We start from the raw sequence: 24376 nt of genomic DNA, 5'->3' as shown, positions 1-24376 counted from the left end.
CAATGAATATCTGTACAAAGAACAAACAAACTAGACATCGTAGATGAAAAGGGCCAATTCCTAGAAACACATGAACAACCTACACAGACTCAAGAGAAACAAAAGACCTCAAAAACAATTATAAGAAATTGAAACACTCATCAAAAACCTCCCCAAAATGAAAAACCTAGGACCAGATGGCTTCACAGGTGAATTCTATCAATCATTCAAAGATGATCTAATTCTACGAAGCCAATATCACCCTTAAGCCAAGCCAGGTAAAGACACTATGAAAAAAAAATTACAGCCTAGTATCTCTAAAGAATATAAATGAAAAAAACCTCAACAAAGTATTTGTTAAGTGAATCCAAAAGCACATTAAAAAAATTATGCACCTTGATCAAGTGAGTTTTATCTCAGGTAAGCAAGGATGGTTCAACACAAGAAAATCAATTAGTATAATAAACCACATTAATAAATTGAAGAAAAATTACATGATCCTTTCAATTAATGCAGAAAAGGCATTTGACAAAACAAATATCAGAGGTCACCAAGGTTATGGGATACAAGAATAATATGCAAAAATCAGTAACATCACTATAAACTACTAATGAGCAATCTGAGGAGGATATCAGAAAAAAAAATTCTATTTACAATAGCAACTAAAAGAATCAAATATTTAGGAATAAACTTCACCGAGGACATAAAGGGCCTATATTCAGAAAACTACAAAACATTGATGAAAGAAACAAAATGGAAGGACATTCCACGTTCATGGATTGAAAGACATATCATTAATATGTCAATTTTACCTAAACTGACTTACAGATTCAAAGTAATTCCAATAAAAATCCCAAGATTCTTTTTTACAAAAATGTAAAAATCAGATATCAAATTTATCTGGAAGGGTAAGGGGCCCCAAATAGCTAAAATATCCTAAAAAGGGAGAATAAAGTTGGAGGACTCTCATGTCCAGACTTTAAAGTTTATTATCTAGCTACAGTGGTCAAAACAGCACTGTATTGGCATAAAGACAGACAGATTGACCAATGGAACCAAATCAAGGACTCAGAAATAAACCCTGACATCTATGGTCAAGTGATTTTTGACAAGGCTATCAAGTCCAACCAGCCAGGCCAGATTGGTATATTCAATAAAATGGCACTGGGAGAACTGGATATCCAAAACCAAAAGAAAGGAAGAGGACCCCTAGCTCACAGCTCATATAAAAATTAAACAAAGTGGATGAAGGATCTAAATATAAAAGTGACAACCATAAAACTCCTGGAAGGAATTGTCAACACATTGTGGTTGGCGGTGGTTTCTTTGACCTTACACTCAAAGCGCAAGCAATGAAAGTTAAAAATAAATAAATAAGTAAAGAAAGAAAGAAAGAAAGAAATGGGACACCTCAAAATGAAACACTTTTGTTCTTCAAATGAATTTTTCTTTTTAAAGATTTCTTTCTTTATTTTCCCCCTTTCCCCTCCTTCCACCCTGTTGTTTTTACTGTCTATATTTTCTTCTCTTCTCATTTTCTATCCTCTAGGATTCACCAGGATTTGACCTCTTATGGGGAGAGACGTTCCCTGTCAATTGTACCACCTAAGTTTCTGGTTTCTGCTGCACTTCACTGTGACTCTCCCCTTGTCTCTCTTTTGATGAGTCATCATCTTGCTATGTGACTTAACTTGTGCTGGGCACTGACTCATCATGCAGGTACTCACTCAGGCACTGCCTTGCCATGTGGGCATGCTTTCTCTTCTTCTTTTTCACCAGGAGGCCCCAGGGATAGAACCCAGGTCCTCCCATATGGTAGGTGGAAGCTCTATCACTTGAGCCACACCACTTCCCCAAATGACTTTTTCAAGAAAGGAAAAATGCAGGCCACTTAGTGGGAGAAAATATTTGTAAACCACATATCTGATAAGGTTTGATAACCATGTTATATAAAGAGATCATACAACTCACCAATAAAAAAGACAAGCAACCCAAATACAAAATGGGCAAAAGTCTTGAAAAGACATTTCTCCAAAGAGAAAATACAAATGGCCAAAAAGCACATGAAAAATTGCTCAGTATCATTAGATATTAGGGAAATGCATATCAAAACTACAATGAGATATCTGTACAACTCAGGGAATCCTATGGTGGAAGATGGACTGTAGTTAACAAGACAAACATGAGAACATTTTCTCATGAACTGTAACAAATATATCATACTAATACAAGGTGTTAATAATTGCGCAGGTTGGGGGAAACACACCAAATGTAAGATATGGACTACAGTTAGTAGTAATATTTTGATAATGCTCTTTCATAGTTTGTAACATGTTTTACAATAATGCAAGTTGTTAGTGGAGTGATATATGGGAGTCCTGTATGGTGATATGCATATTTGTTTTGTAAGTTCACAACTTTTTACTTTTATTGTTTATGTATGCTCATGTATGAATGCTATACTTCAATAAATTTTTAAATGAAAAAAAATATTATGACAGATTGAACACAGAAGCAGATATGTGAATCCTGCTGTCTTCAATTAAGCCAGACAGAGATTTGTAAAAATGTAAAACAATATGACTCTTTGCACTAAATATATTTTTGAAAATATATTGTTTTATAAAATACGGTCTTGATATTTTTATTTTAAAATGTATTAATAGGTATTTAAATCTCTCATTAATTTCTAATACAGTGAAAGATGACAACAAAATAATTCTGTATCCTAATTTAAAAAAATATTGTTTTTATTTGGAAATAATTTCAAACTTGTGGAAAAGCTGCCAAAATAACCATGGTACAAAGAATTCTCATATACTTGTTATGTTAACATTTTCTCATTTGGCTAATCATTTGAATAGCAATATTCTCCTATACAACCATAGTACATTTATCAATATTAGTAAATTTAACCTTGATTACAATATTTTAATTAATTTACTGCCTATATTCCAATTTTATCAATTGACAGACAATGCCCTTTTTATCAGTTTTTTTCCTTCCGGTACAGGATCCAGTTTAGGATCAAGTGTTACATAATTGCCTTGTCTGATAAAGTCCTTTTAATCTGGAAAATTTCCATATGTTTCTTGTCTTTTATTACATTTATAATTTTGAAGAATATAGGCTTAACTCTCCCTATAAGTGCAATATTTCTTATTTTCAGTTTGCCTGATATCTGATATTGTGTCCATTTCAAGGTATTCCATCTGGAGTTACACAATGTCAATCTGCCTTTCATTGGTAATGTTAATTTTAATCATCTGATTAAGGTGCTGCCTGATTTCTTCACTGAAATAATTATTATATTTTTCCTTATAATAAGGACTCTGTGGGAAAATAGTCTAAGACCATGCAAATATCTTTCTACTCATCAAAATTTTTCCTGGATTTAATACCTACTGATGAATTTGCCTGGTCTAGATTTTTTAAAATTATTTTTTAATTTATTTAGATTTTTAGAGAAAAATCATACAAAAAAAAATACAGTGTCCATACAGTCACTGCCTCACAGTTTTCCCTATTAACATTTTGCATTAGTGTGGTACCTTTGTTATAATTGATGAAACAAATTATTATACTATTGTTAGAGGTTTGCAATAATTAACAAGCTGTAGCTCAATTTCCCCTGATATGCACTGGGGAAAGGTAACCCCATCCCCCATAAGCCTTCATGTCCAAGGGCATGGCACTTCCCCACAGGTTAAATAAAGAAACCACTTAGAGACGGGAGTAAAGGGAAATGGAAACCTTCCCTACCTACATATCAGAGGGAGATAAAATTCCTACAGAACAAAGAGATATCTGCTCCTGCAGCATTCCAAGAAGCCATAACTCCCTAACCCACTATCTTCTAGTCACTGTCAGGGAAAGTTTTCATCCCTAGAGCTTCCTATTGGTCCCTGCCCCTCACTTGGACCCTCAGCACCCTCCCACCAACTATTATTCCCCTACCTAGGAAAGTTCTGTATAAATTCAAGTCTCCCCCTTCCAGGAATGGGCTGAAGTCGCTCTTCAGAACCCCACCATGCTGGTGGGGAGGCTAAAGTTTGTTCTTCAGACACCCTCCGTTGGGAGCCTTTCTCAGTAAATCTTTCGTTGTCTATAGTCAATCAGTCTCCGTGTCCCAGTAAGCGCCGTATTTTCTCCAACAATTATTAAGTAAAATCCATAGTTTACATTAGGGTTCATTCTTTGTACTGTATAGTTCTATGATTTTTAAAAAAATTTATTCTGGCAATATGTATACAACCTGAAATTACCCATTTTAAAGTATACAATTTGGTGGTGTTGATTATATTCACAAGTCTTCTTTAAAAAGCAGTTTTATTGAACTATAATTTATATGCCATATAAATTCACTCACTATAAGTATACAATTCAATTAATTTTAGTATATTTACAGAGTCGGGAAATCAAAACCACAATCTAATTTTAGAACATTTCCATTACCCCAGAAAGAAGCTTTGGAAGCATTATCACACTATCATTCCTACATTTTTCTAATTTGTTAAGGTTATTATTAGTTTGTTATTACTAGTTTGTTTAGATTATTGATTTGAGATAGTTTTTCTTTGCTAATATAGTCATTTACAACCATAAATTTCCCTCTGAGCACTCTACTAGCTGTATTCTGTAAATATGGTATGCTGTGTTTTTGTTGTTTTGTTCTGTTTTCAGTTCAAAATATTTCCTAATTCCTTTTGTTATTTCTTTTTTTTATCCATGGGTTAATTAAACATATATTCTTTAATTGCCATCTATTTGTGGATTCCCAAATGTCCTTGTGTTGTTGATTTTTAATTTAATTCTGTTGTGGTCAGAAAACATTGAGTGGTTTCAATCCTTTTAAATTGAAGTTTATTTTATGGTCTAGTATTTGGTCTATTGAGAAGAATTTGCATTCAGCTATTGTTGAGTAGTGTTCTGTAGATGTCTGTTAGATCTGGTCGTTTAATAGGGTCATTCATTTCTTAAATACCCTTGATGACTTTCTGCCTATTTTATCCACTAGCAATGGTGGTGTATTGAACTCTCAGACGATCATTGCTGAATTGTTGATTTCTTCCTTCATTTCTGTAATTTTAGCTTCATTTATTTTGGAGCTCTTTTGTCAGGTGCATATATGTTGTATTCCTAAAGAGATGACACTCCACCCCCCCTTCTTAAAGAAATTATGCAGTTTTATAATTTTCTCTGTGGCTTTTTAATCCCTGAAAATAATCTCACAATTTAAGACTTTCAGGCAACTATTTTGTTACTTTCTTTGGTTTCTACTTCTTTAAGCAACAAAGGCTCAATCTTTAGTAACAAACCTTAACTTGCTGAATTGCAAAGGAAAACGTGTACCACAAAGAGTCCCAAACTCAATGGTCTCTGCTTACAAACATCACTAATAACTGCTTGCTATTGGCAGCTATATGGTCACTTGATTTTCTTACTGAGAAAGTTACCTCTGTCTTCCTCTACCTTAATTACTTGTCCAGTTTCTAATAACTCAAGCATTTTAGGGATATCACAGCCAAAGGAATTTAGATTAAGCTTTGGAAAAAAATTTTTTTTTCTTTCAGTTTCTTCTTTAATGGATTAAGTTCAGGCATTGTTTCTGGGACAGCTACATAAAAGCATGCATGAATTTCATGAGCCAAAATCTTCTGAATCAGATTAGTTCTTCCTGCAAATGTAGCTCCATATTCTTCTGCCATTTAGATCTCTGACATATTCCCTGTAAATATAGCAACTTTATTGATTTCTGAAGTGAATGGATATGGAAAATTAAAAAAAAATGGTTCCACTGTTTTCTTCTCCAAAGCCATATCCAGTGTCAAATCAAGATAAACACCTTGCTTTGGATTAGTGAAGTTCAGAATTTGAAATTTCTTAAGTAAGTGAATAGCTCTCTCCATCTCATATATTTGCCCTGGGTATAAGCATTTTAAAGAGACATTATCCTCAGCCTTGCTTTTCATATAGGGATTTGACTTTATTTTTTTTTATGTCATCTTTATATATATATATTTTTTTTTTTTTTTTTTTTTTTTAAAGATTTATTTATTTATTTAATTTCCCCCCCTCCCCTGGTTGTCTGTTCTTGGTGTCTATTTGCTGCGTCTTGTTTCTTTGTCCGCTTCTGTTGTCATCAGCGGTATGGGAAGTGTGGGCGGCGCCATTCCTGGGCAGGCTGCACTTTCTCTTCACGCTGGGCGGCTTTCCTCACGGGCGCACTCCTTGCGCGTGGGGCTCCCCCACGCGGGGGACACCCTTGCGTGGCACGGCACTACTTGCGCGCATCAGCACTGCGCATGGCCAGCTCCACACGGGTCGAGGAGGCCCGGGGTTTGAACCGCGGACCTCCCATATGGTAGACGGACGCCCTAACCACTGGGCCAAAGTCCGTTTCCCGATCTTTATATTTTTTAATCTGATGCTTTTTCTTTGGGACCTTTTTGTTTTCTTCTCAGGTCTTTTAACATCAGCAAAAATGCCTGTTGGGCATCTGAACATTTACAGAATAAGAAGAAAGAGATGTCTGATAACCCATCTTGGAAAGACTATGCTTCTGATGATGTATCAAGACCCTACAGAGGCATCTTACAGCCACTGCCACATTGACCATTCAGGATTGTATGAGATGATGCTTTTATAAAATGTCCCTCTTTTTCTCTGTTACAGTTTCTTCTTTAAGTTTATTTTGCCTTATAGTAGTATAGCCACTTCAGCCCAATTATACCTGCTATTTGCATGGTATGTCTTTTCCCATTTCTTTTTTTTCAGATTTGTATATTTGAAATATCATATATGCAGATATATATTTGTAATAGCGTGTAGCTGGATCTTGTTCTTTTCTTATGCAGTCTCATGAACTCTGTCCTTTCATTGGAGTGTTTGGTTTATTCATATGCAAAACTATTGTTGCTATAGTTGGATTTATGTCTGCTGGATTGCTATTTTTAAAAAAAGATTTATTTATTTCTCTCTCCCTTCCCCCACTGTTTTTGCTCTCTGTGTCCATTCACTATGTGTTCTTCTGTGTCCACTTGCATTGTCATCTTGCTGCGTCAGCTCTCCATGTGTGCCCATGTCAGCTCTCCTGGACAGGCTGCGCTTCTGTCGTGTGGGGTGCCTCTCCTTACAGGATGCACTCCTTGCGTGTGAGGCTCCCCTACACGGGGGGACACCTCTGCATGGCATGGCACTCCTTGCATGCATCAGCATCGCACATGGGCCAGCTCACCACATGGGTCAGAAGGCCCTGCGTTTGAACCCTGGACCTCCCATGGGGTAGGCAGACACTTTATCAGTTGAGCCAAATCCACTTCCCAGCTGGATTGCTATTTAATTTCTATAGGTCTCATGTCCATTTTGTTGACCTGTTCCGATTTTATTGCCTTCTTTTTTATTATGTTGTTGTTTTCTAGTGTACTATTTAAACCCCTTTATTGATTTTTAAAATATATTTTGAATCTGTTTTCTTAGTGGTTGTTCTAGAGCTTATACCATACATCTTAATTTATCAGACTCTATTTCAAATTAATAGTAACTTAATTCCACTAAGATACACAAACTGCTACAATAGAGCTCCACATTCTTCTCTGCTATTATTATATTTATTACATCAATATATATTAGAAACACAGCAATACAATGTAATAAATATTATTTCACATAATATTGTGTCTTCCAATGATGCTAAGAGAATAAAGGAGAAAAAATATATTTATTTTATAACATCCTTCATATCAAACTACTATACTTATTAACCACTTTCAGAACTCTTCATTTCTACAGATTCAAGACATAATCTGGTGTTATTTCCTTGCTTCAAAGTGGTTTCATTCACTCCCCTCTCCTTTATAATGTTTTAGTTTGCTAGGCTGCAGAAAGCAATGTCCCCAAAGACCAGCTTCCAGCAATCCTGGACTCTTCTGTTCCATGACAAGGCTGGGCTTTCCCTCCTTCTCTGGGCTTTCTTGCCTTCAGCTTTCTTCTTCATGGCTTTCTGACTTCATCTGAATTTTATAATAAAGAATTCCACTAAGAGGATCAAGACACAATGTGGGGGAAGTGGATGTGGCTCAGGTGACTGGGCTCCCGCCTGCCACATGGGAGGTCTATGTTCAGTCCCCAGTGCCTCCTCGTGACCAGCCACTCAGCATGGCTGGGCTGGCAGAGCGAGCTGATGTAGCTGGATGACATGGTGAGATGACATAGCCGGGAGACAGAGAGGAAACATGGTGAGATGCAGCAGGGTGGGAGTGGAGGTGCATTAGGCAATTGGGTGCCTCCCTCCCATGTGGGGGTCCCCAGGTTTGGTTCCCAGTGCCTTCTAGGAATAGGACCAGCACACAACAGGTGGACACAGCAGATGCAAACAAGGAGGCAGGGAGAAACAGATGAATGGAATAAATCTTAAAAAAAAAAAAAAAGACACACTCTGGGCCACATCTTACCTAATCAAAAGGCCATTAACTGAAGTAGCCAAGTCAAAAAGTCCCATCCACAATAGGTTTATTATCCACAGGAATGTATTAATTCTAAGAACATAATTTTTGGGGGTCCATCCTGCTTCAGATTGTCCCAAATGTTAGTATTGTATATATTATAATACATCTGTATAATTATTATGAAGTTGTTTTTTAAATTAGTAAAGAAAAGAAATGAGAAAATACATATAATCATGCTGTATTTTTAAATTACCATCAAAACGACCTTTACTGGTGCTCTTTTTTCTTTGTATATATTCTCTGGTGTCATTTCTTTCAGGCTGAAGGACTGACTACATTTAATACATCTTTAAAGTCATGTAGGCTAGCAATGAATTCTGTCAATACCTAGATTTGGGATTAATGGAACATATAGTAGATCTATGTTTAGCACTTTTTGAGTAACTACCAAAATATTTTCTATAGTAGCTGCACTATTTTGCATTCCCACCAGTAATTCATCGTGAATTTCACTTTCTGCTCATCCTTACCAACAGACTTTCCTTTTTTTTAGTATAGGCATCCTAGTGGAAGTGAAGTAGTATCTCTATCTGTCTGTCTATTTATCTATCTATCTATCTATCTATCTATCTATCTATCTATCTATCTATCTATCTATCTATCTATCTATCTATCTATTTCCCCCCTTCCCCTCCCTCTGCTCTGCTGTTTTTGCTGTCTGTATCCATTTGCTGTGTGATCTTCTGTATCTATTTCTCTTTTGTCTTCTCTTTTCATTTTTTCTCTTCTAGGATTCACTGGGATTTGATTCTGCGGACTCTGATGTGGAGAGAGTTTCCCTGTTCGCTTTGTCACCTCAGTTCCTGGTTTCTGCTGTGATTCACCTTGACTCTCTCCTTTGTCTCTCTTTTTTGTGTCATCATCTAACTGCATGACTCACTTGCATGGGCACAGCTCACTGTGTGGGCACTTGGCTTGCTGTGTGGCCACTCAGCTCGCCACATAGGCACTGGCTTGTCATGCGGACACTGGTTCACCATGTGGGCACTGGCTCACTGCTCTTCTTCTTTTTCACCAGGAGGCCCCAGGAATTGAACTCAGGTCCTCCCATATGGTAGGTGGAAGCCCTATCACTTGAGCATTATCTGCTTCCCTGAAGTAGTACCTTGGTGATTTTAATTTGCACTTCCCTCATGGCTAATGATTTTTAGCATTTTTTTTTCATGTACTTATTAGTCATTTGTATGTCTTCTTCAAAGAAATGCCTATTCAAATCTTCTTTCACCTATTTTTTTTTAGTTGGATTGTCTTTTTATTGTTGAGTTGTATAAGTTCTTGTTAAATTCTGGATAATATTTAATATTAAACCAGTAGCAGATACATGATTTGTAGCTATTTTCTCCTATTTGTAGGTTTATTTTTACTTTATTGATAATGTATTTTTATGTTTCTTATTGTTTTTGTTTGTTTTAAATGGTATTGGGGATTTAACCTGGGATCTCATACATAGGAAGCAGGTGCTCAACCACTGAGCTACATCAGCTTTCTGACAATGAGTTTTGATGCACAAATTTTTAAAATTTTCATAAAGTACAATTAATTTTTCCCCTTTATTGTTCATGCTTTTGCTGTCATAGAATCCACTGCCAAATCCAAAATCATGAAGATTTTCCTATATGTTTTCTTCTAAGAGTTTTATGGTTTTAGCTCTTATATTGAGTTAATTTTATATGGTGTGAGGTAAGGGTTCAACATTGTTTTGCATGTGGAAATCCATTTTCCCTGCACCAATTGTTGAAGAGAAATTTTTTTTTTATCATTGAGTGGACTTGGCACTTTTGTAAAAAAGTCAATTGATGGGGAACAGATATAGCCAAACCATAGGTCTGCTTCCCACATATGGGGTGCTGGGTTCAATCCCCAGCACCTCCTAAAAAAGAAAAAGTCAACTGGCCAGAGATGTAAGAGTTTGTTTTTGGATACTTGATTCTACTCCATTGGTCTGATATCATCTTTTCTGTGTAAAATAACATAGATTTATAATTATTTTATGCATTTGTATTTTAAATCCTGTAGAAATAAAAAATGAAGTTACAAACCAAAAATGCAATAATACTGGCATTTATATTTGCCGATGTAGTTATATTTACCAGAGATCTATGTTTGTTCATATGGCTTCAATTTACTATCTATTGGCCTTTCCTCTCTACCTGGAGGACTCTTTTTATCATTTTTGTAGAGCATGTCTTATGGTAACAAACTGTTAGCTTGTGTTTATCTAGAAATCTTAATTTCTCCTACATTTTTGAAGGACCATTTTACCACATATAATATTCTGGTGTATATGCATGCCTTTCATCAAATTTGGGAGGTTTACAGTAAATTTTTTCTAATATTTTTTTCTGCCCCTTTCTCTAACTTCTCCTTCCGGGACTCTTGTAATATATATCCTGGTTGTTTGATGGTGTCCCACAGGTCTGTTATGCTCTATTCACCATTTTTCCCCCTTATTAGTGAAGTTGTGGATTTACAGAACAATCATTCATAAAGTACAGGATTCCAATACACTACTCTAGCACTACCTTGCATTAGGGTAAAATATTTGTTACAATTGATGATAATCTATTCACTTTTCCCCCCCTGCTTTTTCAGCCTGGATAATTTCGATTTTCCTATCTTCAAGTTCACTGATTTCATGCTTACTTAAACCTGCTGTTCAACCCCTCTAGTGAATTTTATATTTCAGTCCCAGAATTTCTATTTGATTCCTTTCTATAATATGTATCTCTTCATTATCTTTTTTCAGATATAATTTCCATGATTTCCTTTAGTTCTTTAATCATGTTTTCCTTTAGCTCACTGAATGTATTTAAGACAGTTGACTTAATGTCTGTAACAGGGAAGCAGACTTGGCCCAGTGGATAGGGCGTCCGTCTACCACATGGGTGGTCCGTGGTTCAAACCCTGGGCCTCCTTGACCCGTGTGGAGCTGGGCCACACGCAGTGCTGATGCGCGCAAGGAGTGCAGTGCCATATAGGGGTGTCCACCGCATAGGGGAGACCCACATGCAAGGAGTGCGCACCATAAGGAGAGCCACCCAGCGTGAAAGAAAGTGCAGCCTGCCCAGGAATGGTGCCACACACATGGAGAGCTGACACAGCAAGATGATGCAACAAAAAGAGACACAGATTCCTGTGCTGCTGACAACAGAAGCAGACAAAGAAGAACATGCAGTAAATGGACACAGAGAACAGACAACCAGGGAAGGGGAGAGAAATAAATAAAATAAATCTTTAAAAAAATGTCTTTAACAATTAATTCAAATGATTAAACTTCTTCAGGGATGGTCTCTGTCACTTTATTTTGTTCCTTTGAATGGGCTGTCTTTACCTGTTTCTTCGTATGCCCTATGATTTTTTTTTTTTTTTTTGGTTGTTGTTATTGAAATCTTGACATTTTAATACCTTAATGTGTTAACTCTGGAAATGAGAATCTCTTGCTTCTCCATAGTTTGCTGTTTTTATTTTTCATTTTTATTGGTGAAGGCTGTAGTAGTCTATTTTTTTTAGTGATCTTTCCAGATGATTTTGAAAAGACTATTCCCTGTTGTGTGTGTCCACTGAAATCTCTGTTCCTTTATCTCATATTCAGCTAGTGTTATGACATTGATTTCCTTGAATGCTGTGAGCTAAAAAAGCAAAACAACAGATAAAAGAAAACCACCTCTCCCAGTCTTTTCAGACTGGTTCTGATCTTGGTCTATCCTTCATTTTTTACCCATATTGCACCTGATCTTGAGAATAGCCTGGAGTGAAAGGTTATGATCGTCCTGGCTCTTTTCTAAGCATGTGCCTTGCCTGGACATGCACAGGGTTTTCTAATTCCTCTGTGTATATGGTACTTTGAATCCCAACTTTTCCAGGAAACACTATAGCCTTTCTTCCCTGGCCTTAAGTGCTCTAAATTACTTGCTTGGACTCATTTTTTGAAGATTGGTTCCTCTGCAGTATGCAATCTCTGGTATCACTGCTCAGCTCTTTACTGCCTTCTTCATTATCTGTCACTACTTAATATCAGTATAAATTCATGAATTTCTATTTTTGCCCAACTGTTTATACCTCATAACTGTACTTAGTTATTTTTTTGGAAAATTGATCCAGATTTGGCCAGCGGGCATCCTTCAAGCCGGCTCCTATATGCTTGTGACCTGCCCTCCATCTTTTTTTTTTTATTACTTTCTTAAAAAACAAGAATTTATTGTCTCACATTTTCTAAGGATCATGGATCTGGGAGTGACATCACTGGAGGGCTCTGGCTTAAGGTCTCTCTTCCATGAAGCTACAGTCAAGATATCAGGCAGGCTGCCATCATCTGAAGGTTTGTCTGGGGCTGAGGGCTCATTTCAAGATGGCTTCACACATGGCTTGTTGGCTGGAGGCCTTGACTTCTTGCTCAATAGAACTGCTTGGGTGTCTTTATGACATGGCAGCCACCTTCTCCCAGAGTGAGTGATCCAAGAGAGAACAAAGTACATTATATTTTTAAAAAATGTTTCATCTTTTCATATTGAAATACTTTCAAACATACAAGAAAGTTACAGAAACAATATAAGCCCCATACAGAGAACTCCAACATACCCCATCTCCCCAGGTACCCAGATCTACCAATATTAACATTTTGCCACATTTACTATATCATTCTATCTATCCATCAATCTATTAGTCCATCTATCTGTCTATTTTTTGACATTTGAGTGTAGGCTGTATACATCTTGTTCCTTGAATACTTAATACTCCCATGCACATTTCACAAAAACAAGGATATTCACTTATGTATCCACCTTAAGCGCAACTATCAAATTCAAGAACTGTACATCAATATATAGTTTATAGTTTATATTCCAATTTTTTCATATGTCCAAATAATATCCATTTTAGCCTTCTCTCCTTCCTTGTTAGATCCTATATTAGTCAGTCAAAGGGGTGCTGATGTAAAATGCCAGAAATCTGTTGACTTTTATAAAGTGTATTTATTTGGGGTAGAAGCTTACAGCGACCAGGCCATAGAGCATAAGTTACTTCCCTCACCAAAGTCTGCTGGAGCAGGATGGCTGCCGATGTCTGCCAAGAATTCAGGCTTCCTGGGTTCCACTATTCCTGGGGCTTATTTCTCTCCTGATTCAGCTGCCCTGTTCTCTCACAAGGCCAGATATAGACTATCAGGTAACTGTCTCTGTCTCTCTCCCTGGGTTCCAGCTCAAAAACCCAAGCATCAAAACTCCAGCTAACTCCTCTGCTCTGCCAGTTAGTTTTCTCTGTGAGTCCCTGCCCACTTGCGACATCCTGCTGATGTGGCCCAATGAAAGCCATAATCCTTATTTAATCAGGTAAAAGTAAAACCTCCAAAACCAATATAATCTAATATACCTGGAGGGACAGACCAGTTTACAAAAATAATCCAATATCTATTTTTGGAATTTGTAAATAATGTCAAACTTCTATACTCCACACTCTGAATTCCGAAAAGACATTACAATATTCAAAAAACCTTATTTCAGTAACAATACTAAGTACAACATCATATCATAATCAGTTTAAGGAAATACAGTTTGTCTTGGGGCAAAGCCCTGTCTGAAACTTACAAAACCATTTATCTGCTTTCAATACACAAATGGACAGGCAAAGGATAAACATTTCCATCATCAAAGGAGAAATTGGGAGGGAAACATGAGTCATGGGTCCTCTACAGTTCAGTAAACCTACAGGACATACTTCACTCAATGCCAAAGTCTGAATGCCATTCTTAAGATGATGGTTTCTTCTCCTTGGAGCCTCATGGGAGCCCACCCTTTCCACAAGCTTGCCCAATGACCATTTTCTTGGTTCCACCCTCATCAAACATCTGGGTGTCAACCAAGTTCCAGACCTCACCCTCCAAGAGCATTGAGGTGATGACCACACTTTACCCAATCTTTGGAAGGTCTTAACCCCCCTAGTACAGTGAAGTGAAGACAACATCCTCCCTAACCCTTGGCATACAGGTTCAACCCTCTCAGAACGAGTTGACCACCTGGTCTTCCCTAATCCTTGGGGGACAGGTCCACCCTCTGAGACCTATGGGGTGGTGACCTTAACTGCCCTATTCCTTGAGGAATGTGCTCAACCCTCTCTGTACCCTGGGGCAGCAAAACTCTTCCTGAACATCAGGTGGGAACATCTACCTCCTTCAACTGCCAGGGCAAACTCACCCTCACTGTACACATGGGTGGGGTTCCTCTCTTGGCCCAAAGAGATATCTTAATTCCAGATCTCAGCTTCCATGGTTTTCCTCTTGAAGTCGTTTCTCATTCAATATCTCCCTTCCATGTCCCTTTTATTCCAGGCTGACAGGAATTTTGTTCATATAGCTCTCTTGAAAAATGTGTTGACCCATGCAGGAAGCAGGGGTCTAAGCCATCAGACAGTAAGGCTTTCCACAAATCTTTCCTAGATAACTGCATCTTCAATCCTGATTTACAAGTTCCAAGTATAGTTAAGTCCTCAGATGGGGCACTTTCATTTGGGAGCTTGATTTCTAGAGGCTTGGAATTTCCAGAATCAGTTTCTGGTTTCTTTATGCCCAACAATTCAGTCCTCAGCTTATCTTGCTCATCTAACATTTTGCTATAAGCTGCAAGGAGAAGCCAAGCTGCATTCTCTGAGTTTACTTTAGAAAGTTCTTTAACCCAATGCCTAGACTCACCATTTTCAAATTCTGCCTTCCATAAAATACCAGGAGTTAACCTTAAGTTCTCTGCAACTTTAAAACACGGATCACCCTTTCCTCCAGTTCCCAATAATAGTTTCATCATTTACTTCTAAGGCATCATAAAAAGTTTCTTTGGCATCCATATCCCTGTCAACAGTCTCTTCAAAGCACTGTAGGTCTTTTTATCAGGCATTTTGCAATTCTTCCCCAAAATACCCCTTACCCATTTATAAAACCATTCCAGCATTTTGGTAATTGCAAAAGCACTTCCCCACTCCTCAGTGCTAAATTTTGTATCAGTTAGCCAAAGGGGTGTGATGCAAAATACCAGACATCTTTTGGTTTTTATAAATGATATTTGTTTGGGGTAGAAGCTTACCATTACTAGCCCATAAAGTACAAGCTACTTCCCTCACCAAAGTGTGTTGCCACATGTTTGAGCAAGATGGCTGCTGACGTCCGCCAGGCCTTGTTTCTCTCCTAGCTCAGCTGACCTGCTCTCTCACAAGGCCAGCTGTAGGGTATAAGGTGACCATCTCTGTTTCTCAGGGCTCAGTTTTCTCTGGGTTCAGCAGCTCTGCTCCTCTGTGTCCTTACTTCCTGGGTTCCTGCTCAAAAACTCAAGCATCAAAACTCTAACTCCTCTGCTCTACCAATTAGCTTTCTCTGTAAGTCCCTGCTGGGCAGGGAATCATCATCCTACTGATGTGGCCCAGTGAAATCAAGTAAGAGTGAAACATCTGAATCCAATATAATCTAATATGCCTGGAGGGACAGACTAGTTTACAAACATAATCCAATACCTATTTTTGGAATTTATAAAGACAAACTGCTTCAGATCCCATTAAGGATCATGTACTGTCTTTAATTGCCAGTCTCTTTAATTGCTATTCCTGTCCCAATTTTTTTTTTGATTAGTTTCTTATGTTCTGGTACAGCAAGTTGTTATAGACTCATCTTGTACTTACCCTGCTGAAGATCTGAAATCATTTTTCTAAGGAGTCCTCACTCATTTTATTGAGATGGAGATGTTGAAAGACAAAATCTCTATAATAATTGTGCTCTTTGATACTAGAATTTCATTGCTTTTTGCCTTTCAGTGGATAAAACTAGAAGGTTTCTGTACATGTACATATATTACATATATATACACACATTCATAAACATATATACACTTATACATGCACAAACACAGACACACCAACACATAATAGGTATCATGAATTTAGACTGGTACATCCAATTCCAATTCATCCCCACAAAGTTCTTTTTTTTTAAAGATTTATTTATTTATTTATTTATCTCCCCTCCTCCCCCACCCCAGTTGACTGCTCTCTGTGTCTATTTGCTGCATCTTGTTTTTTTGTCCACTTCTGTTGTTGTCAGTGGCACGGGAATCTGTGTCTCTTTTTTGTTGAGTCATCTTGTTGTGTCAGCTCTCCGTGTGGGTGGTGCCATTCTTAGGCAGGCTGCACTTTATTTCGTGCTGGGCGGCTCTCCTTATGGGGTGTACTCCTTGCGCGTGGGGCTCCCCTACTCGGGGGGACACCCCTGTGTGGCAGGGCACTCCTCGCGCACATCAGCACTGCGCATGGGCCAGCTGCAGATGGGTCAAGGAGGCCCGGGGTTTGACAGACGCCCTAACCACTGGGCCAAGTCCGTTTCCCCCACACAAAGTTCTTTATTGACTTTCTTCACTCCATATATTTGTCTCTTTTTCTTCAGTGAAAACTCTGGCTCCTAATAATATCAATACATTTATTCATTTTCTCAATCTTATAATACATCCACATTTCTTTCAGAATTTCCTTTCCTTTTCCACTATATAAAACAAACCTACCAAAAAAGAGGTAAGGATTTATTTGTAATTCTCCCTTGCTATCCCACCTTATCCAAGACTGTGGGTATGTAGTCAAACAAATAATGTGTTCAATTACAATTCTTTTTCCCCTTTAGTGTAGTTACGGCATTTATTTAAAATACATTTGTGTCTTTCATTTTAGTCTTCTTTTTCTTCCCAACATTATTGATTTAATTTTTTAATATGTGGAATATTACCATGTTTCCAAAGGCAAAATAATACAAAAAACTATTCTTAGAGAAGTATCACTCACTCTCACACCCCTTCTGCTTGATTCACCCATGCCCTTGCAATAAAGAACCTTATTGTTTCCTTGTTTTCTCTTCCTTATTACACAAAAGGTAGCATAAATATATGTTCTTTTGCACATGGTGTTTTCACTTAACAACTCCTAGAAATCATTCCATATAAGTTTCATATGAATTTTCCTTATTTTTTTAAAACAGTGTATAATACTCAATTGTGTGGATGTTCAATAACTCATTCAACCAATTTTTTATGCTTAGATATTTAGGTCATTTCCAACATTTTGCAAACAATTCCATGATTAATAACCTTGGGCATATGTATTTTCGTATTGTTGGAAGTGTGCCTTCAAGGTAAATTCCTAGAAGTGGATTACTGTGTCACAGAGGAAATACAGAGTTGGTTAACAGATATTGCTAAATTCCTCTACATGGGCATAGTACAATTTAGCATTTCCACCAGCAATATATAAGAGCACCTGTTTCTCCACAGCCTCATCAAAAAAGTGTATTGTCAAGCTTTATATATTTTGCCAATCAGCTTGTGTAAAAATGGTATCTAGGGATAGTTTTAATTAGCACTTTCTCTTATTTTGATTTATATATGCTTAAGGACCATTTTTTTTAACAAATCAATTTTATTGGTACATATTAATAAAGAATAAATCCACCCAAAGTATAAATTACAGTATGATCACATAGTTGTGCATTCATCACTTCGATCATTTTTAGAGCATTTTCATTATTCCAATATTAATAAAAAACAAAACAAAACAATAAATTCACCTCTCTCAATCTCTTTGCTTCCCTTGCCATAATAGCTGCTATTCTGTCCCATCTCTTTAGGTTATTTGTATTTATATTTTCTAAAAACAGTCTTATATATGCAATTTCACCCATATTTATTTTTTAAAGATTTATTTATTTATTTCTCTCCCCTCCCCCTCCACCCCGGTTGTCTGTTCTCTGTGTCTATTTGCTGCGTCCGTCTTCTTTGTCCGCTTCTGTTGTCACCGGCATGGGAATCTGTTTCTTTTTGCTGCGTCATCTTGCTGTGTCAGCTCTCCGTGTGTGCGGCACCATTCCTGGGCAGGCTGCACTTCCTTTCGTGCTTGGTGGCTCTCCTTATGGGGCGCACTCCTTGCGCGTGGGGCTCCCCTACGCGGGGACACCCCCGTGTGGCAGGGCACTCCTTGCGCACATCAGCACTGCTCATGGCCCAGCTCCACACGGATCAAGGAGGCCCGGGGTTTGAACTGCGGACCTCCCTTGTGGTAGGCGGATGCCCTAACCACTGGGCCAAGGCCGCTTCCCCCATATTTATAATTTACATGAGGTTTCACTGTTATATAGTCCCATGTTACATTTTTTAGTTTTCCTTCTAATAATATACATGACCTTAGACTTTTCCTTTCAACTACTGTCATACCCATATAATAGCTCTGCTAGTTACAAATACTATGATGTGCTTTCACCATTTCTATTCATTTCCAAAGATTTCCAAACAACCTTTTTACCAATTCTGCACAATTTGACACTCAGCTTTCCATTCTCTATCCACATAGTATTTTCTGGTGACTTATATCCTAATTATTAACTCTATGAGATTATACAATATATTTAGTTCATAATAGGGGAATCATACACTATTTATCCTTTTGTGTCTGGCTTGCTTCATTCAACATAATGTCCTCCAGGTTCACTCATATTGTCATATGCTCAGGACTTCATCTCTTCTTACAGCTGCATAATATTCCATTGTGTGTATACACCACAATATGTTTATCCATTCATTGGTTGGTGGACATTTGGATTGTTTTCAACTTTTGTTCATGCCACTATGAACTTCAGTGTGCAGACATCTGCTCATGTCACTGCTCTCAGTTCTTCTGGGTATATATGTAGTAATGATGTTGCACGGTCACATGGCAAGTCTATATTCAACTTCCTTGGGAACGACCAAACAGTAAGGACCATTTTTAATGTTTCTATTTGTGAGTTATCTGCACTGATTTTTGCCGATTCTCCTACAGGATTTGTTGTTCCCTCCCCCACCTCCACCTCTACCTCCATCCCACCCCCAGTTCTTAAGAATTCTTGCTGACAGTTTACCTCAGTGGTTGAGTGTCTGCTTCGCATGTACGAGATCCTCGGTTCAATCTCTGGTACTTCCTCCGCCAAAAAACCTCTTAGTCAAAGTGATTAGCCCTTTAACTGTGATATATATCACAAATATTTTACCCCAGTGTACCATTTGCCTTTTAACTTTGCTTTTGGTTTCTTTTCTTGTCATTCCAAAGATTTTTATTTTTATGTAGTCAAATTTATTGATCATATTATTTTATTGCATCCAGATTTTAGTCAGAGTTAAAGTGCCTTTTCCTAATGAGGCTGTAGAGAAATTTACCCATGTTTTCTTCTAGTTTTAACATAATTCCTCCCCCTTCCCTATTTCTTTTCTGTTTATCTCTCTGATCCATTTAGAGTTTACTCTTGGGTGTATGCTTAGAAATAAGATTTTATCTGCTCACTTGCACAACACAATTTATTAAAAATACCATATTTGTTCCAAGTGATATGATACCACCATTACAATATACTAGATTTCTACATTTTCTCTGCCCTATTTCTGGATTTTCTATTCTATCCCATTAGCCTCACTCATGCTTCACTATCAAATTGTTTTAATTATAGAAATTTTATAATGTGTATAAATAACTGGTATGGAGTATCTCCCCTCATAGTTTTTTTTTTTTTTTTTCAGCTTTTTCTTAGATATTCTTATGTGTTTGTTTTTTTACAAAATATAAATACAAGTATACTAGAGAGAAGGAAAAAGAATAGCAGCTAAGTACAGCAGGGGAAGCATAGTGAGATTGAGAGGTGATGAATTTTGTTTGTTTTTTGTTTATTAATATTAGAATAATGAAAGTGCTCTAAGAATGATTGAAAAGATGAATACAAAATATGTGATTACACTGAATACCACTGATTTTACCCTTTGAATGGATTTTTGCTTTATTTATATCAATAAAATTGATTTGATTAAAAAATATGCTAGCTCTCTATTTTCCTCTCTGTCCCTATGAATCTGTTTATATCAGACCTAGAAAGTGGGCAGAGACTCAAATCTAAGTTCAATCCAAAGCCCTAAAATGATCTTATCAAGTGGTCCAATCAAAGGCCCATCAGCTGAATTTAATACAATCAAAGGTTATCACACCCAGATGAATACATTATTTTATAAGCATAATCGTTCTCTTTTGGGGATTCATAGAATAATTTCAAACTGCCACACTGATGATATAATCTTATATCTTAAAAATCCAAAACAAAGCTATTAGAACTAATTGACAAGGTCAGCAAAGTGGCAGGATACAAGATTAATATGTAAAAATTCAGTAGCATTTTTCTATATACTACTGATGAGCAATCTGAGGAGGAAATCAGAAAAAAAATTCCATTTTATACTAGCAGGTAAAAGAATCATATATTTAAGAACAAACGTAACTAAAAGGACCTGTATTCAGAAAACTACAAAACATTGCTGAAAGAAACCAAAGAAGACTTAAACAAATGGGAGAATGTTCCATGATCATGGACTGGAGGAATAAATATAATTAAAGTGTTAATTCTACACAAAATGATCTACAGATTCATCACAATCCCAACAACCATTTTTGCAGAAATGGAAAAGCCAATTATCAAATTTATTTGGGAGGGTTAGGGGCCTTGAATAGCCAAAAATGTCTTAAAAAGGAAGAACAAAGTTGGAGAACTCCCACTTCCAGAGTTTAAAGCATTTTACTCAGCTGCTGTATAAAAAAAAAACAAACAAAAAACGGCACGGTACTGGCATAAAGATAAATTGACCAATGGAACCAAACTGAGAACTCAGAAATAGACCCTCACATCTACGGTCAGGTGATTTTTGACAAGGCTGTCAAGCCCTCCCAGCTGGGCCAGAAAACTCTACTGAAAAAATGGTGTACAGAACTGGATATTCATATCCAAAAGAAAGAAAGAGGACCCCTATCTCACACCTTATGCAAAAATTAACTGAAAATGGACAAAGGACCTAAATATAAAAGCTAGAACCATAAAATGCCTAGAAGAAAGTATACGGAAACATTTTCAGTATCTTGTAGTAGGCTGTATTTTCTAAAACCGTACATCCAAAGAATGAGAACCAAAAGAAAAAAAATTGATAAATGGGACCTCCTCAAACAAACACTTCTGTTGTTCTAAAGGCTTTATCAAGAAAGTAAAAAGGCAGCCTACTCAACGGAAAAAAATATTTGGAAACCACATATCCGTTAAGGGTTTGATATCCATGTTATATAAAGAGATCATACAACTCAAGGATAAAAAAAAAGCAATGTAATTTTTAAAATGGGCAAAAAACTTGAATAGATATTTCTCCAAAGAGGAAATACAAATGACCAAAAAGCACATGAAATAATGCTCAATATCAAGAGCTGTGGAAATGCAGATCAAAACTAAAATGAGATACCATTTTATATCTTAGCCATTATGACAGTTTGAGATTATTTATGAATCCCCAAACAAGAGATAATGTTTGTAAACTGGCCTGTTCCACTGGGTGTGATACCCTTTGATTGTATAGATTCAGCTGAGATGTCTTGGACTAAATTATGTTAAACTAGGTCTTTGATTTGAGTACATCAGTAAGGTGTGACTCAGGGTTGAGTCTCTGCCCCCTTAGTTGGCTGATAGAAACAGACATTCACTCAAGAAGACACACAGAAGACGACACAGGAAGAGACAGAGCTCCAAAGACATGGCAGAGGAGAACTTTGGTCCTGTGGCCACAGGAAAAGAGATGAGCCGTTTGCCTGATAGTATGCAGCTAAGCAGCTGTTAAGAGCCAGAGGAAACAAACCCTATGCCAGCCTGTACCTGAGAGGAAGGGTGAATCCTCGCAGAGGTCGGTAGCCACCTTTAGTGAGAAAGCAACCATGTGTAGGGACTCTTTAGGGCCTTGTAACTGTAAGCTTTTACCTCAAATAAATGCCCTTTATAAAAGCCAACAAATTTCTGGTACTTTGCATTAGCACTCCTTTAACTGACTACTAAACAATTTGGTACCAGGCATGGGGTCTTGCTTTGGCAATTACCAAAAATGCTGGAATGGTTTTACAAATGGGTAGGGGTATTTTATGGAGGAACTGTGAGATGCTTCATAGAAAAGGCCTGGATTGCTCTGAAGAGATTGTTGGTAGGAATATGGACACTAAAAAGACTTTTGATGAGGTCTTGGAAGTAAATGATTTAACTATTATTGGAAAATGGAAGAAAATTGACTCGTGTTTTAAGTTTGCAAAGAACTTAGCAAGATTGACTCCTGATGTTATATGGAAGGCAGAATTTGAAAATGGCGAGCCTGGACATTTAGCTGAAGAACTTTCCAAAGTAAACTTGGAGAATATGGCCTGGTTTCTCCTTCCAGCTTATAGCAAATACTAGAGGAAAGAAATAAGCTGAGTATGGAATTCTTGGGCACAAAGAAACCAGAAGCTGATTCCAGAAATTCCATGCCTCTGGAAATCAAGCCCCTAGATGATAGTGTCCCATTAGAGGAATTAACTAAACTTGGAACTTGTAAACCAGGATTGAAAATGCAGTTATACAGGAAAGACTTGTGAAAGGGTTACTGTCAGATTGCTTGGACCCCTGCTTCTTGCATGCTAAACTAACAAGCTTTTTGTGAGATCCATATGAACCACTGTCAGCCTGAACTAAAAGGTATATGGAGGGGATAGATGGAAGGAAAAATGGCTTTAAGAAGAAAACCAAAGAAGGTGAGGTCTGGAATTAAGACATCTTCTTGGGCCAAGAGAGGAGCCCCACCCATGTGTACAGATAGGGTGAGTTTGTTGTGGCATTTGAAGATGGTGGATGTGTCAGTTTGCTGTTCAGGGAGAGTTTTGCCAACCCAGGCTACAGAGAGGGTGGAACACATTCCCCAAGGTTGGGGAGCATGAGGTTGCTGCTTGTGTTCTGAGAGGATTGGGCCTATTTCCCATGGGTTGGGAGAGTGAGAACAATATCCCAGTGCTTTGAAAGGGGTGGGCCTCTTGCCCTAGATTAGGGAAGGCCAGGTCACCACCTCACTGTTCTGAGGATAAGGCCTGTATGCTTGAGATTAGGGAGAATGTTGCTGCCACCTTAACTGTACTAAGGGTGTTGAGACTGCACCCTAGAGATTGGGGAAAGTGTGGCCATCACCCCAATGTTCTTGGAGGGTAAGGTCTGGAGCTTGGTGGCCACCCAGATGTTTGATGAGGGTGAAACCAGGAAAATGACTAATGGGCAAGCTTGTGGAAAGGGTGGGCCCCCATGAGGCCCTGAGGCCCTGAGTAGAAGAAATCATCATTTTAAGAATGACTCTCAAGACTATGAAATCTAAGAGTATGCACATAAGGTTTTTGGAACTCTTAGGGACCAGTGGTGCATGTTCCTCTTCAAATTCTCCTTGCGGTAATGCAAATGCTTATCCTATGTCTGTTCCTTTGTATATTGGAAGAAGATAAATTGTTTTGTAAATTTCACAGGTCTACAGCCAGAGGGGACTTTGCCCCAAAACAAACTGTATTCTATAACTGATTCATTCCAATGTGGTTTTGTATTTAGCATTGTTACTGATTTTCAAGGTTTTTTCTTTTAATACTGTAATATTTTGGGGGGATTCAGAGGGTGGAGTGTGGCTGTTTGAGATTATGAATCCCCAAACAAAAGATTATGTTTGTAAACTGGCCTGTTCCTCTAGGTGTGAGTCCTTTGACTGTATTATATTCAGCAGAGATGTCTTTGATTAAACTATGTTAAGATTAGGGCTTTGATTAGTCTACCTCAGTAGGGTGTGACTCAGGTTGAGTCTCTGCTCTCTTGGTGGGCTGACAGAAATACTCACTCAAGAAAACACATAGAAAAAGACACAGGAAGAGATAGAGCTCCATAGAGGAGAGAACTTTGATCCTGCTGCCCTGGAAGAGATCTGAGCTGAGCCCTATGCCAGCCTGTAGCTGAGAGAGAGGAAGCTGAACCGTCGCAGAGATTGGCAACCATCTTTGGT

General features: G+C 37.7%; 1 pseudogene; it reads right to left on the bottom strand.

Annotated features, from left to right (window-relative positions):
- Nucleotides 1–5094: 5094 nt before the first annotated feature.
- Nucleotides 5095–5972, bottom strand: LOC139436477 (large ribosomal subunit protein uL1m-like; annotated as a pseudogene).
- Nucleotides 5973–24376: the final 18404 nt, after the last annotated feature.

The sequence above is a fragment of the Dasypus novemcinctus genome, chromosome 2 (genome assembly GCF_030445035.2).
Source record: "Dasypus novemcinctus isolate mDasNov1 chromosome 2, mDasNov1.1.hap2, whole genome shotgun sequence".
In the NCBI taxonomy this organism is placed as follows: Eukaryota; Metazoa; Chordata; class Mammalia; order Cingulata; family Dasypodidae; genus Dasypus; species Dasypus novemcinctus.
The sequence above is the reverse complement of the archived record's forward strand: the minus strand, read 5'-3'. Positions and strand labels throughout refer to the sequence as shown.